Raw genomic sequence first — 13,408 nt, 5'->3', positions numbered from 1 at the left:
GGTGAGGCACATAGTCCTTTTTAGACCCAATTGATTAATTAAAAGGCTAGGTCCTCTTATTGATTCATCATGCCCTTATCAAGATTTGTATGAACAATCCCGCTCTTGATAAATCAGGACCTACATGTCCTAGTGAAAATGTATTTTGTGGGTAAAAGTGTAAACTAATGATTGATAACGTATTATTTTTAATATATTACTTTCTATTAATATTGCTCTTATATTCATGCTTTGTTAAAATCTAGACCTAGTGCAATCCACGTGCGGACACAGACAGATCATGGCCCTTATGCAAGAATAATTTGCAGTCTTTGCAGTCCAAAAGCTCATGAACAATGCACAGTTTCACCTGCTTTGCAGGTAGAAATAGGCCTCCATATCTATTGGGCACCTATGTGGCCCCACAGGTTGCACCAATGATATGTTCACCCCTGGTGAAACCCCTTACTACTAAACATGGCAACCAGCTTAAGGGGTACTTTGCACGCTGTGACATTGCAAGCCGATGCTGTGATGTCGAGCGCGATAGTCCCCGCCCCCGTTGCAGCAGTGATATCTTGTGATTGCTGGCGTAGCGAACATTATCGCTAAGTCAGCTTCACATGCACTCACCTGCCCCGCGACGTCGCTCTGGCCGGTGACCTGCCTCCTTCTTAAGGGGGCGGGTCGTGCGGCGTCACAGCGATGTCACACGGCAAGCGGCCAATAGCAGCGGAGGGGCGGAGATGAGCAGGATGTAAATATCCTGCCCACCTCCGTCCTTCCGCATTGCAGCCGGGACGTAGGTAGGAGATGTTCCTCACTCCTGTGGCTTCATACACAGTGATGTGTGCGCCCGCAGGAACTAGGAACAACATCGTACCTGTCGCTGCACCGGCGGCATTATGAAAATGTCCCCACACCGATGATACGATAACGACGCTTTTGCGCTACGATATCGACTGCGATGCCGGAAGTGCGTCACTTTCGATTTGACCCCACCGACATCGCACCTGCGATGTCGTAGTGTGCAAAGCCCACATAAGACTAGTGCCATCAGGCAATGTTAGGATTAAAGAGGTTTGCCACTGTTCGAAAAGTTGACCCCCAAATACTTTTTATGATAAGAAAACAAAAGACAAAACTCTCCCTCCACAGCTCACAGCTGCTGCTTCGATTTCTGTTTTTGCTATAGTGGTTATGATCAATAGTTTACCCCCCATAACTTTAAATGGGACTGGCAAGTATAATGATTATATTGTTCCTGTATCTCTTTGAGGTCACAACCTTAACCACTTGGAGGCACAGTAATATTGAATTCTTTGCTTTCATTTTTTTTCTGCCTTTCAAAAGCCATAACATTTTAATTTACCAACATAAGACATACAGTGGCATGTAAACTTTTGGGCATCCCAGTCAAAATTACTGTTATTGTGAACAGGTGAGCAAGTTGAAGATTAAATGATCTCTAAAAGGCATAAAGCTAAAGATGATCTATTTCCCTGGTATTTTAGGCAAAAACAAAAAATATTTTCATCTTTTACGTTTTAATAAAGTAAAGTGTGTGGATACACAAGTCTTCACACCATTGGAGACTTGTGTGCTCAGATTACGTTGACCAAGGTTTCAGACCTTAATTAGTCTGTTAGAATTATGGCTTTTTTACTATCATTATTAGGAAAGGCCAGGTGATGCAAATTTCACAGCTTTATAAAAACCCAGCCTTCTCTAACCTTGTGCCAAAAAATCAGCCATGGGTTCTTCTAAGCAGCTGCCTAGCACTCTGAAAATGGTGGAAGCCCACAAAGCTTTAGAAGGCTATAAAAGATAGCAAAGCGTTTTCAAGTTGCCCTTTCCTCAGTTCTAATTGTAATTAAATAATGTCAATTTACAGGAACAGTGGAGGTCACGATAAGATCTAGAAGATCAAGCAAAATTTCTGTGGGAGCTGCTGGAAGGATTGCTAAAGAGTCAAATCAGAACCCTTGTGTGACTGCAAAAGACCTTCATGAAGATTTTGCAGACTTTGGAGTTGTTGTACATCTCAACAACCATTAAGGATGGAGGTGGATCAATCATGCTTTGGGGTTGTATTGCAGCCAATGGCACGGGGAACATTTTACAAGTAAAGGGAAGATTAGATTTAATTACATTTCAACAATTTCTTGATGCAAACATAAGACCATGTTTAAAAAAGCTGAAGTTGAAAAAAGGATGGCTTCTACAAATGGATAATGATCCTAAGCACACGTCAAAATCCACAACTGAGTACCTCATAAAGCGCTAGCTGAAGGTTTTACAATGGTTCTGACAGTCCCCTGATCTGAACATCATAGAAAATTGGTGGCTAGACCTCAAAAGAACAGTACAAGAGGACCTAGGAAACAGTAAAGGCTACTTTACACGCTGTGATATCGGTCCCGATATCGCTAGCATGGGTACCCACCCCCATCTGTTGTGCGACACGGGCAAATCGCTGCCCGTGCCGCACAACATCGCGTAGACCCGTCACACATACTTACCTGCCCGGCGACGTCGCTGTGACTGGCGAACCGCCTCCTTTCTAAGGGGGCGGTCCGTGTGGCGTCACAGCGACGTCACTGAGCGGCCACCCAATAGAAGCGGAGGGGCGGAGATGAGTGGCCGGAACATCCCGCCCACCTCCTTCCTTCCTCATAGCGGCCGGGAGGCAGGTAAGGAGAGGTTCCTCGTTCCTACGGCGTCACACATAGCGATATGTGCTGCCGCAGGAGCGACGAACTACATCGTTACTGCTGCAGTAACGATAATCGAGAATGGACCGATGAGCGATTTTGTACGTTTTTGCAACGATGCAAAATCGCTCATCGGTGTCACACGCAGCAACATCACTAATGCGGCCGGATGTGCGTCACAAATTCCATGACCCCAACGACTCCGCATTAGCGATGTCGCAGCGTGTAAAGCCCCCTTTAGGGAAGACTTTTCCAAGGAAGAATGGATGAAAATTCCTCAAACATGAATTGAAAGATTCCTTTCTGGCTACAAAAAGAATTTACAAGCTGTGATACTTGCTAAAGGGATTTTTGATAATTTTAAAATGTAAAAGATAAAAAAAAATATTTATTTTGCCTAAAATAAAAAGAATGTGTCATCTTTAACTTTATGCCTTTTAGAGATTATTTCATCTTCAACTTGCTTAATTGTTAACAATAACAGTAATTGTGACTATGAGTGCCCAAACTATTACATACCACTGTAGCTATATAACCAGGTTGCTTTGTTCTATGAGTCAGCTTTGTTATGGTGATACCAATTTCTTTGTTTATAATAATAAAACTACTACTGTGTTTTTCTAAAAACAAGACACTGTCATACTTTTTTTTTGCCCCAAAAAAGCGCTAGGGTTTATTTCTGGAGTAGGTCTTATTCTTGGAGAAACATGGTTGGGGTTAAGTTAACTCCCCTAAAAAGCAGACCCCTCCCCTTCCCAGGAGACTCATACTTACCAGGGCCCGGACATCTGAGTGGCTCCCAGGTCCCCTGTGATCTCCGGCAGGCCATCCCCAGCAGGGATGCTGCACGTCGTCCTCCCCTGCTTCTCGTAGACACACTCACATACATCAGATGGTGCACACACACACACATCAGATCACACACACAATCACCGATCAGATCGCACACACACACTCATTAGTCACTTACCACATACGGCGGTACAGAATGAATCCGGCCACAAAGAAAGATGGGAGGAAGTTACGCATCGCAGATCCTGTAAGCATTCCATCAACAACTGCAGGTCCTTGTGCTCCACCACACTGCATCTCAGGATTCTGCCAGCCAGAAGAAATTGGTATTGCTGGATGTGGTGGGTGAGTGTGCGCGATCTGATGTGTGTGATCTGATATGTGCAGGTGTGAGATCTGATGTGTGTGGGTGTGTGATACACTGAAGGTTCTCCCACATGGCATCTGGTGAGTGTGATTGTGTGGTGTCTGCTGTCTACAATGAAGTGTCCTGCAGTATCTTTAACTTTTTATCTGCATGGACACTTCATTATTGACCTGCAACTAGGGCTTATATTCGGGGGAGGGCTTATAATTAAGGCTTGCTCCAAAAATGCTGAAAATCCCTGATAGGACTTATTTTTAAGGGAGGTCTTATTTTTGGAAAAACACAGCACTACTACTACTACTACTACTACTAATCTTTTTTCTGTCTTTGCAATTACTGTATGGAATACATATTTGCATATTTTACTAGATTAGCCAATTGCTCATAATGTAATAAGTTTTATATTTTTGTTTTATGTTGCTTTTAAATATTTTGCAATGTTTTTACATTTATTATTAGGAGTTTTGAAAAGTTCATCCTGCAATTACTTGATTGCTTTTACAATATACTGTAATACTCTAATATTGCAGTCTATTGTTTATTTCTGATATCCTATGCAGACCCTGTGGCCATCATTACCCATCAGCATTCTGCATTCACGTAGTGCATGGAGACAATTACCAATGGGCATTCAAAGTGACTACTCATTGTTCCTGACTTCATCAAATGGTAGAGAAATATTTGACAGCGGCATCTAATAGGTTAAACTGTTGCAATCACAGCAGTGACTCTCAGGCCCTGGCCACTATCATCCACACTGCAGTGGTTATGTGAAAATACTTTAGCATAGTTTCCCCTGTCTGTGTCATTTTGAGATGGGGATTATCATGGTGTCAACTGCCTACCCCACGGGTGGGGGGGTTAGGTCAGGGCATAAATAGGAGACAGGGACATGCTGGAGGCCCAGAACTGGCTACCATCAAGCCTACCTCTGGGTTGAGGGTCAGCGCAGGGATCCAGCCTCAGGGCCAGTTCAGATCTCCCAGCTAGCCTTGCCCACCTGTGACAGATGGGTTTCTTAGCTGTTCACCCAAAAGTTACTACTTATTTCTTTTTTTTTTGTTTAAAATCTACTACTGCTCAAACATTGTACCCAGCATGAAATGGCTTCTTACAGAAAAGTATAACTTGTGCTTAACTTGAAAATAATTGGAGATATGGTAAACATCTGTTTTTCTAGCTATTGGAAATATGAAAACCAAAACATCTATTTTGCAAATATACAAGTGAATTTAATATTCTAGAATATAGTTATTTTTTTATACAGATCACTGAGACTTTGTAATATGCCCTGCTGTATTTCACTAAATATTAACTATTCAACATGATGTGATTTACAGCTAAATAAACACGCTTGGTGACCCCTATGTCACCAACGCGAATTGTCCAATCAGGGTTGTATATTACTGCTATACAGCTAATGCAGTTCTGAAATCCCATGGGCCTTGGTATGAGAAAACACAGAACTGTAACAATAGCCATTGACCTGAGGTCAATTGGTTGGTATGACTGTAAGGCTGATGTTTCTAAAAGACAAACTTTCAAGAGGTTGATGATTAGGAACCACAAATACCGAAAATGAGTAATAATAAACAGAACTTGAATTCAGTGTTTGGCATAATACGTAAAAGGTATGTGTTTCAGGTTGGATAATACACTTGACATAGCTGGAATGTTTATATCCAATTATCTTTGAAGAGAATGCTTTATTTTAATTCTCGGCAGAAGGTTGATAGTTCATGAGGGTGGCCTATTGAGTAAACAAGAATCAAGAGACTGACAGAGTTGCCAAAATGCAGTGTAGATAAGTAGATTTATTTGCAAGTATATAGCTCACAGTAAAAGTGAGGAACTATGCTCTCACAGGCTGACTGCAGCCACCTTGAATGCCAAACACATAGGGAATACATGGAATGGTAAATATGGTTAACAGCAGTGAGACACAGCAACATTTATAACAATTATTATTAGATTAGGGTAACTATAATTACTAAATAACAACCTTTATTTTTTAAAAGGAATCAAAGGAGTCCCCTAAAACACCACAATGGAATGTAAGTATGAACCCCCAAAACAATTTTACCTATGCAACAATAATATCAAATAAAACAGCACAAACACACAACTTGCAAACTAACCTTGATATTATGGAAAATTGGAAAGGGGAGTACTTCAATAACCAGTTCATATAACTTACATGGTGTATCATTTGCTTAACCCCTTCACTCTTGGGCGATTTTCCATTTTTCGTTTTTTTGCTCCCCTTCTTCCGAGAGCTGTAACTTTTTTATTTTCAGTCAATATTGCCATATGGGGCTTAATTTTTGTGAGACTAGTTGTACTTTTGAATGAAACCATGAGTTTTACCATATAATGTACTGGAAAATGGGGAAAAAAATCCATGTGCGGGGAAATTGCAAAAAAAAAGTGCAATTGCACAATTGTTTTGGGGTATTTTATGCACAGTGTGCACTATGGTAAAACTGATGTGTTGGTATGATGCCTCAAGTTGGTACGAGTTCAAAGATACTAAACATGTATACTATTATTTTTATCTAAGGGGTTAAAAAAAATTGGTGCTTTTGGCACCATTTTCTGAGAACTATAGCGTTCTCATTTTTTGGAATCTATGGCTCAGTGACAGCTTATTTTTTGCATTTTGAGCTGATGTTTTGAACGGTACTATTTTTGTGCAGATGCTACATTTTGATCATCTGTTATTGCATTTTTACATTTTTATGGTGACCAAAAAAAACTTTTTGACGTTTGGAAATTTTTTTCTCACCACGCCATATACCAATCAGAATAATTGATTTTATATTTTGGTAGATCGGGCATTTATGAAGGTGGCGATACCAAATGTGTATGTTTTAAACATTTTTTGAACTGTTTTATTTTCAGTGGGGCGATATGAACTTGTAATTTTTTTTACATAGTTACATAGGTTGAAAAAAGACCTAGGCCCATCTAGTTCAATCTTTTATCTTGTCATATGTTTAATAACTTTTTTTTTGCATTTTTTATTATTTTACTAGTTATGATATGAATCAACAGTCTGATCGCTTGTGCATTTATGTTGATCAGAGCTGCACAGCTCTGGTCAGCAAAAATGCATTGTTCCTTTAAGAACCATCGCTCTAACAGCTCTTACAGGAGGTACGTCATGATAGGGACAGGGGGCAGTACATGACCCATCGCAAATTTTGACAGTGCGATCTAAGTAGCAAGCAGGCGCAGGTGTTCAAATCAGCAGACTTGTGCAGGGATCACTGCCGGCACACTGCAGACACGACCAATGAGATACCAGCTTAACCGTCATTTTCATTTTTATTGCATAATTCAATAGAACACATGAAAATAAGCAACTTTGTAATAAATCTTATCAGGAAAGCTGTTTTTTTTTCTGCCAGAATTGATCAGTCATTATCCAAATTCTCAATTCTGAGGTAAAATCTGTGTTCAGTGAAGACTTTCCCAATACTAAGATACCACTTTTCTTACATGTGAAAACTGCTTTAAAGGAAAACTGTCATTTATTTCATGATGCCCAAACTACTTACAGCATGAATAAGAGCCTAGCTAAGCATCCAGCATTTCAGAGATTACATAAATTGAATATCTCGAAAGGGACTATAGGGAGAGACCTGTCTGGTCCAGTGACACTCCCAGTTAACTTCTCCCCACACAACTATAATTGATTGACAGGTCTGATCAATGTATGTACATAGAAAGAAGTCTGTCAATCACCTGGATCAGTGCGGGGAGAAGCCGGTAAGGGCTTGGGCTGGACTAATGTTACCTTTCGTTGTAGTCCTCGGCTGACACCTTAAACTATGTTTTCTCTGAAATACCAGAGCTTTTCAGAGAAAAACACCCCTAAATGGGGATAAATAGTACAGATAAAAGCCGAAAATCAATGCAAAACACCAAACTATGCTCTTTTGTCAAACTATGATATTGTGTATAACTATGCACTTATCTGCAGCCCCTGCACTTAAAATGTAGCTCTTGCTTTGAGTCACTGGAATTTGTAGTTCTCCAACCAGGTGTTCCTGCTACACACATTTAGATCACCTGACACTGAAATCACAAAACCCCTTTTTTAACAGCAAAACAGACAGACAATGCCCCAAACAAATACAAACAAACAAATATAACAATGACACAGTTATCACAAATAGGGATGTGGCTGTGGCGGGTGATGTGATGTGAGACTCATGCGAGTCTGGCATGACATCACCCGGCATGGCCTGACTCAAATCAGGAGAGTCTGCGGCTGTGCCGGGTGATGCGACATGAGACTCGCGCGAGTCCCTCGCAAGTGTGACTCTGGCCTAAGAGAAACCGCAAGCTGCTTTTTTTTTTATTATTTAAATAAATAATTAAAAAAAAACCAAAACAATGAGAGGTCCTCCCAATTTTAATACCCAGCCAAGATAAAGCCAGCTGGGGGCTGGTATTCTCAGCCCGCAGCTACCTGGTTTTGCCGCATCCATTAGATGTGACAATCCCGGTGCTTTACTGGCTTTTCCCGTTACCCTAGTGCGGGGGCAATCAGGGTAACAGCAGGCGTTAATAACAGAGCACAGCTGCTACTGAACCCTAGGTTGTGGCACAGGCATCTATGAAATACCTCACTAACCTGTAAATGAAAGTAAATAAGTACAAATAGAAAAAAAATCCTTTATTTATAATAAAATACAAAAACACATGCTCTTTCACCACTTTATTAACCCTAAATACCCCGCCAGGTCTGGCATAATCCACATGAGGTCCAACGCCGTTTTCAGCTCTGCTAAATCTCAAAGCAAGTGGCCATGGAACAAGACCGCTGACTGTGAGTGCAGACAATGACTGAGCCGCGATGAGCAATGACTGCAGCCAGACACTGTCACAGGCTGGGGGCGCATCTGACTGCAACCAATCACAAACGACAGGACACCCGGTGGGTGAGGAAAGCAAGGAAAGCTGTGTATATGCGATGAGCCTAATGCGCAGTACAGGAAGTGAATGCATGACCCGGAAGTAGTTTGCCACCTCTGACACAGCGTCTCCTTAAGTATGAAACGCTTGCTTAATTGATGTTTTCTTTATTTTTCCTTTAATTTCCCCAGTACCAAATCCGGATTGTACCCCTGAGCATCTTTGAAACCCCATGGTTCTAGACTATCAGTCCACATCCGCTCAGCCCCAATTGTTATTTGATTTTTTTTTACTTGCCTGCATAAAAAGTACTGGTTATAAATATGATGGTGAGTAGAGATGAGCAAACCTCTCAAGGATTGGTTCGCCAAACACACCAGAGTATATGGTGTGTTTGCCGAACTGTTTGACGAACTGAATCCGAACCTTTATCAAACCTTTCTGAACCCCATTGGATTCAATGGTAAACCAAACGTAAGGCAGAGAAAACACCTTTAGGGGGTGTCTAAATCCTTCCAAAACAGCAGAAATACGTTTTACTGTGCAGTACCACAGTTTTTACATAGCCATTAGCTTCCTAGACTATTGACATAAGAAATATAAAGGTGGATGAGAGACAGGTGTGGGGCTGGTGCTCCCATACCCCTGACAGCACAGACAAGAGACAACTTTGAGACCTATCTTGGAGTCGTGATATTTAAAAACCTTTTAGGCAGACAGCAGTACAGTAGCATCAATTGGCCCCTCCCTATAGGGCTTTAAAAGACCAGGGAGGTATGGTCCATGCAACACACAGGCTGTGGCCCAGCATTTCAATTTTACAAATAAAGCCATGATTGATTGACTGGTGTAGGCTTCTTGCTCCCAGAAGACTGGCACTACCCACAAGACAAAACTTGAAGACCCATGTTGTAGTCTCAACATTTAGAAACCTTTCAGGCAGACAGCAGTACAGTAGCAACAATTGCCCCCCTCCCCATGGTGTCTTTGCACAGCAGGGAAAGATGATCCATGAAACACACAGGCTGTGGCCTGGCATTTGAATTTTTAAAAGTGAGAACACAGCAACCGTGCCTTAAGCAGCAGCGCATCCAGGACATAATAGTTAACTAGAAATTTCTGTACAACCAGGTTGATCCATGGAGTGCATGTGTGATTTGACCCAGGCGTAGTGCCACCACTAGGTTTGCACTGTAAATGCACATGGCCTTCCCTGGCTCCAGGCTCAGTGGAGACAGCCATTTATCAATCTTGGCCTGAATAGTGTTCCTCAACTCTGCAGCTGTATCACTGCATTCTCTAAAGCATCTTAATTTAAGCACCGCCTAATTGCGTTGACTTACATACAGGATTTTGATTGACATTTAAATTTTAAAACTTAACACAAATGTTTAAAAACATTTCAGGCAGACAGCAGGACACTGACATCAATTGCCCCTCCTCCATTTCACCATAGTGTCTTTGCACAGCAGGGAGGTATGATCCATGCAACACACAGGATGTGACCTTCATCAGTGTCCAGTGTAGATGATCTGCTCAGCTTGTGAGTGAAAGTAGTGCTGGTGTAGCTCAAGGTGTCCATCTCTGTGTAGCAAAAGCACTAGCAATGGACACTGTGAGCAACACCAGCGATACTTTCACTCACAAGCTGAGCAGACCATCTACACAGCACACTGATGAAGGTCTGTGTTAGAACAAAAGGTCTGTGCTGTATGTGGTCAAGCTTACTCAATAAAATACCAGTTTTTTCAACTATTTGAGTGCCCAACATTTGCTCTTCACAATTTATATGCAGGCAGACATGTGACTTAGGCAGCCAATCACATAAGCCATTGTGTCTGAACCTTGTTGACGTTTGCTGCACCCTGGTTGGCTGCAGCAACATCCAGAAATAAACAAGAAAAAATGGTGTCGTGCACAAAAAGGCTTCTCGCGGTCTACAGTCCCTACCTCCGCCATTGATTTTGCACATCTCCACATCAGGCAGCCCCACAATACTATACAAAAGCTGAAAATGCTATTAAAAAAGCATTTTCAGAGAGGCGACCAGAGTTCAGGGGCAGAAACCGAACAAAACAGAAGCTCACCAACTTTTAAAGGAAAGTGCTTGGAGTTACTGAGCACGAACGAAGATGCTAAGGCTCGTACCAAATTTGAAATTGGTGAACCTTTACCAAACAGGTTTGCTCATCTCTAGTGGTGATAAGCTTTGTATAGGCATGGCCAATATTTTCAAATAATTTTCTGGACCCTTTGAATAAAGGCATGGTAAGTATGTACAAAAACTACCCATTCACGCTGGATGTGTGTAGTTGTTGAAAGGGATGAGAGTATTCTTTCCTCCTCACGTTTAAGTAGGCTAGAGGGGTAATGTCTGTCCCTAAATTTGTTGGCTATGTCATGGAGTCTAGAGGGAAGAATGGCTTTATTTGAGACTATATGGAATGCTATTTGGAATTGAGACTGGGGCAGGCTGTCTTTGGTTGTTTTCGGATGGCAGCTGGAATAATGAAGGAGATTGTTACATTCTGTAGGTTTTGAGTAGAGATCAGTGGTTAATCTCCCATGAGTGTCCATGTTTACTACCATGTCAGAAAGGGGATTTTGTTGAGATCATGACAAAGGGTGAATTTCAACTCAGGCCTAACACTGTTGAGATGTGTAACAAAGGTGTTAAGAGAATTTAGAGTTCCATGCCAGGTACAAAAGATATCGTCTTTGTATGTCAGCCAGCTCATGGAAAATTGTTGGAATAGTACTTTGGTATACACAAATTGATCTTCAAAATGGCTCATATAGGCATTTGCATAAGCTGGAGCTATGTTAGAGCCCATGGCAGTTCTGCAGGTCTGTAAGTAAAAGGTGTCACCAAACAAGAAGTAGTTTTCTCGTAGTACTACTGATAACATAGCTAGTCAGAATTGAATTGAGGAGTTATTCACGGAAGAAGTGGAACAGCTTCAATGCCTTTTTCCTGGGTGATAGATGTATACAGGCTGTTTACATCAAGTGTTGCAAGAATGCTATTGGGTGGTGTGATTGACTGGTTGTGGAGGATTTGTTAGAAATGTACCGTGTCAAGGAGATCTTGTTCAGGGGTGTCAGGATTATTTCTAAATAGATGGCAAGCAGTGATAGAATGAAATCTGTAGAAGCCACAATGGGTTGTCCTAGTGGATTAATTAGAGATTTGTGTATCTTTGGCAAGATAACACTGCAGTGACCGGATGTAAATTGGTCAAATATGTGGCCGTTTTTTATCAATAACATGTTTATCCGTTGCTGCAGATATTAGGGTCTGGATCTTGCGTCTAATGGAGAATATGGGGTCCCCAGGTATGATCTTATAAGTATTGGCATCAGATAATTGACAATGTATTTCTGATAAATACTGTGTACCATCCATGAAAACTATGGCCCCTCCTTTATCAACTGGTTTTATTACAATCTGTTTGTTGCTCTGGAGCGAGTAAATAACTTGTTTCTCAATTGTGGTGAGATTCTAATGTGAAGGAAAAAGGCCCTGTGTTTGTCCCTCTATATCCTGGTTTGACCTCCCTGAAAAATAAATTAATAAGTGTCTCTGTGGCATGATGGATATGCGGCGGGTTGAATGTACTTTGGTTATGTAAGCCTAGAGTGGAAATGGAGAGGTCCACAACCTCAGGGCCCTTGGTAGGAGGCACTCTGTTGCTCCACGTCTCATTGAGTAAACCAAAGTGCATCTTTAGTCTGATATTCCAAATAAATCTGTGTAAGTCCTAGAGATGAGCGAACAGGTCGCGGTTCGGCTCGAGTTCGGTTCGCCGAACTGAGGTCTCTTTCGAGTTCGGTTCGGAGAACCAGTTCGGCGAACCACTCGAACCGCATAGGAAACAATGGGAGGCAATCATAAACACATGAAAACACCTATAAAACACCCTCAAAGGTGTCCAAAAGGTGACAAACAACTCAACACAACACAAACACATATACTCATGCGAAAACAAAAGAGCTGGACAAGGAAAAAGAGGAGGAGACACAGATATAGGCATGGCATGCCCTTCTAAAATCATGAAAAACACCGCAAGGTTACTCCAAGCAGAGTCTCCCTTTTTTCCAAAAATTGGGCCACACAGACACCCACCCCTTCAGTGGCAGCACTTGTGCCCCAGTTGTACACTTCACAGGTAGATTTGCATCAAGCACATTCAAAAATACGCCATACTTAACCGTTCCCAGGATGACCCCGGGGTAGGTAGCAAAGTCTTTGCTGAACCATGACTTGTTCATTTTGGCTCCTTTTAAAAATCACAGCAAGCAAGGGTTACTCCAAGCGGAGTCTCCCTTTTTTCCAAAAATTGGGCCACACACCCACCCCTTCAGTGGCAGCACTTGTGCCCCAGTTGTACACTTCACAGCTAGATTTGCATCAAGCACATTAAAAAATATGCCATACTTAACCGTTCCCAGGATGAACCCGGGGTAGGTAGCAAAGTCTTTGCTGAACCATGACTTGTTCATCTTGGCTCCTTTTAAAAAATACAGCAAGCAAGGGTTACTCCAAGCGGAGTCTCCCTTTTTACCAAAAATTGGGCCCCACACACACCCACCCATTCAGTGGCAGCACTTGTGCCCCAGTTGTACACTTCAC

Source organism: Anomaloglossus baeobatrachus, chromosome 1 (assembly GCF_048569485.1).
Source record: "Anomaloglossus baeobatrachus isolate aAnoBae1 chromosome 1, aAnoBae1.hap1, whole genome shotgun sequence".
Classification (NCBI taxonomy): Eukaryota; Metazoa; Chordata; class Amphibia; order Anura; family Aromobatidae; genus Anomaloglossus; species Anomaloglossus baeobatrachus.
The sequence above is the reverse complement of the archived record's forward strand: the minus strand, read 5'-3'. Positions refer to the sequence as shown.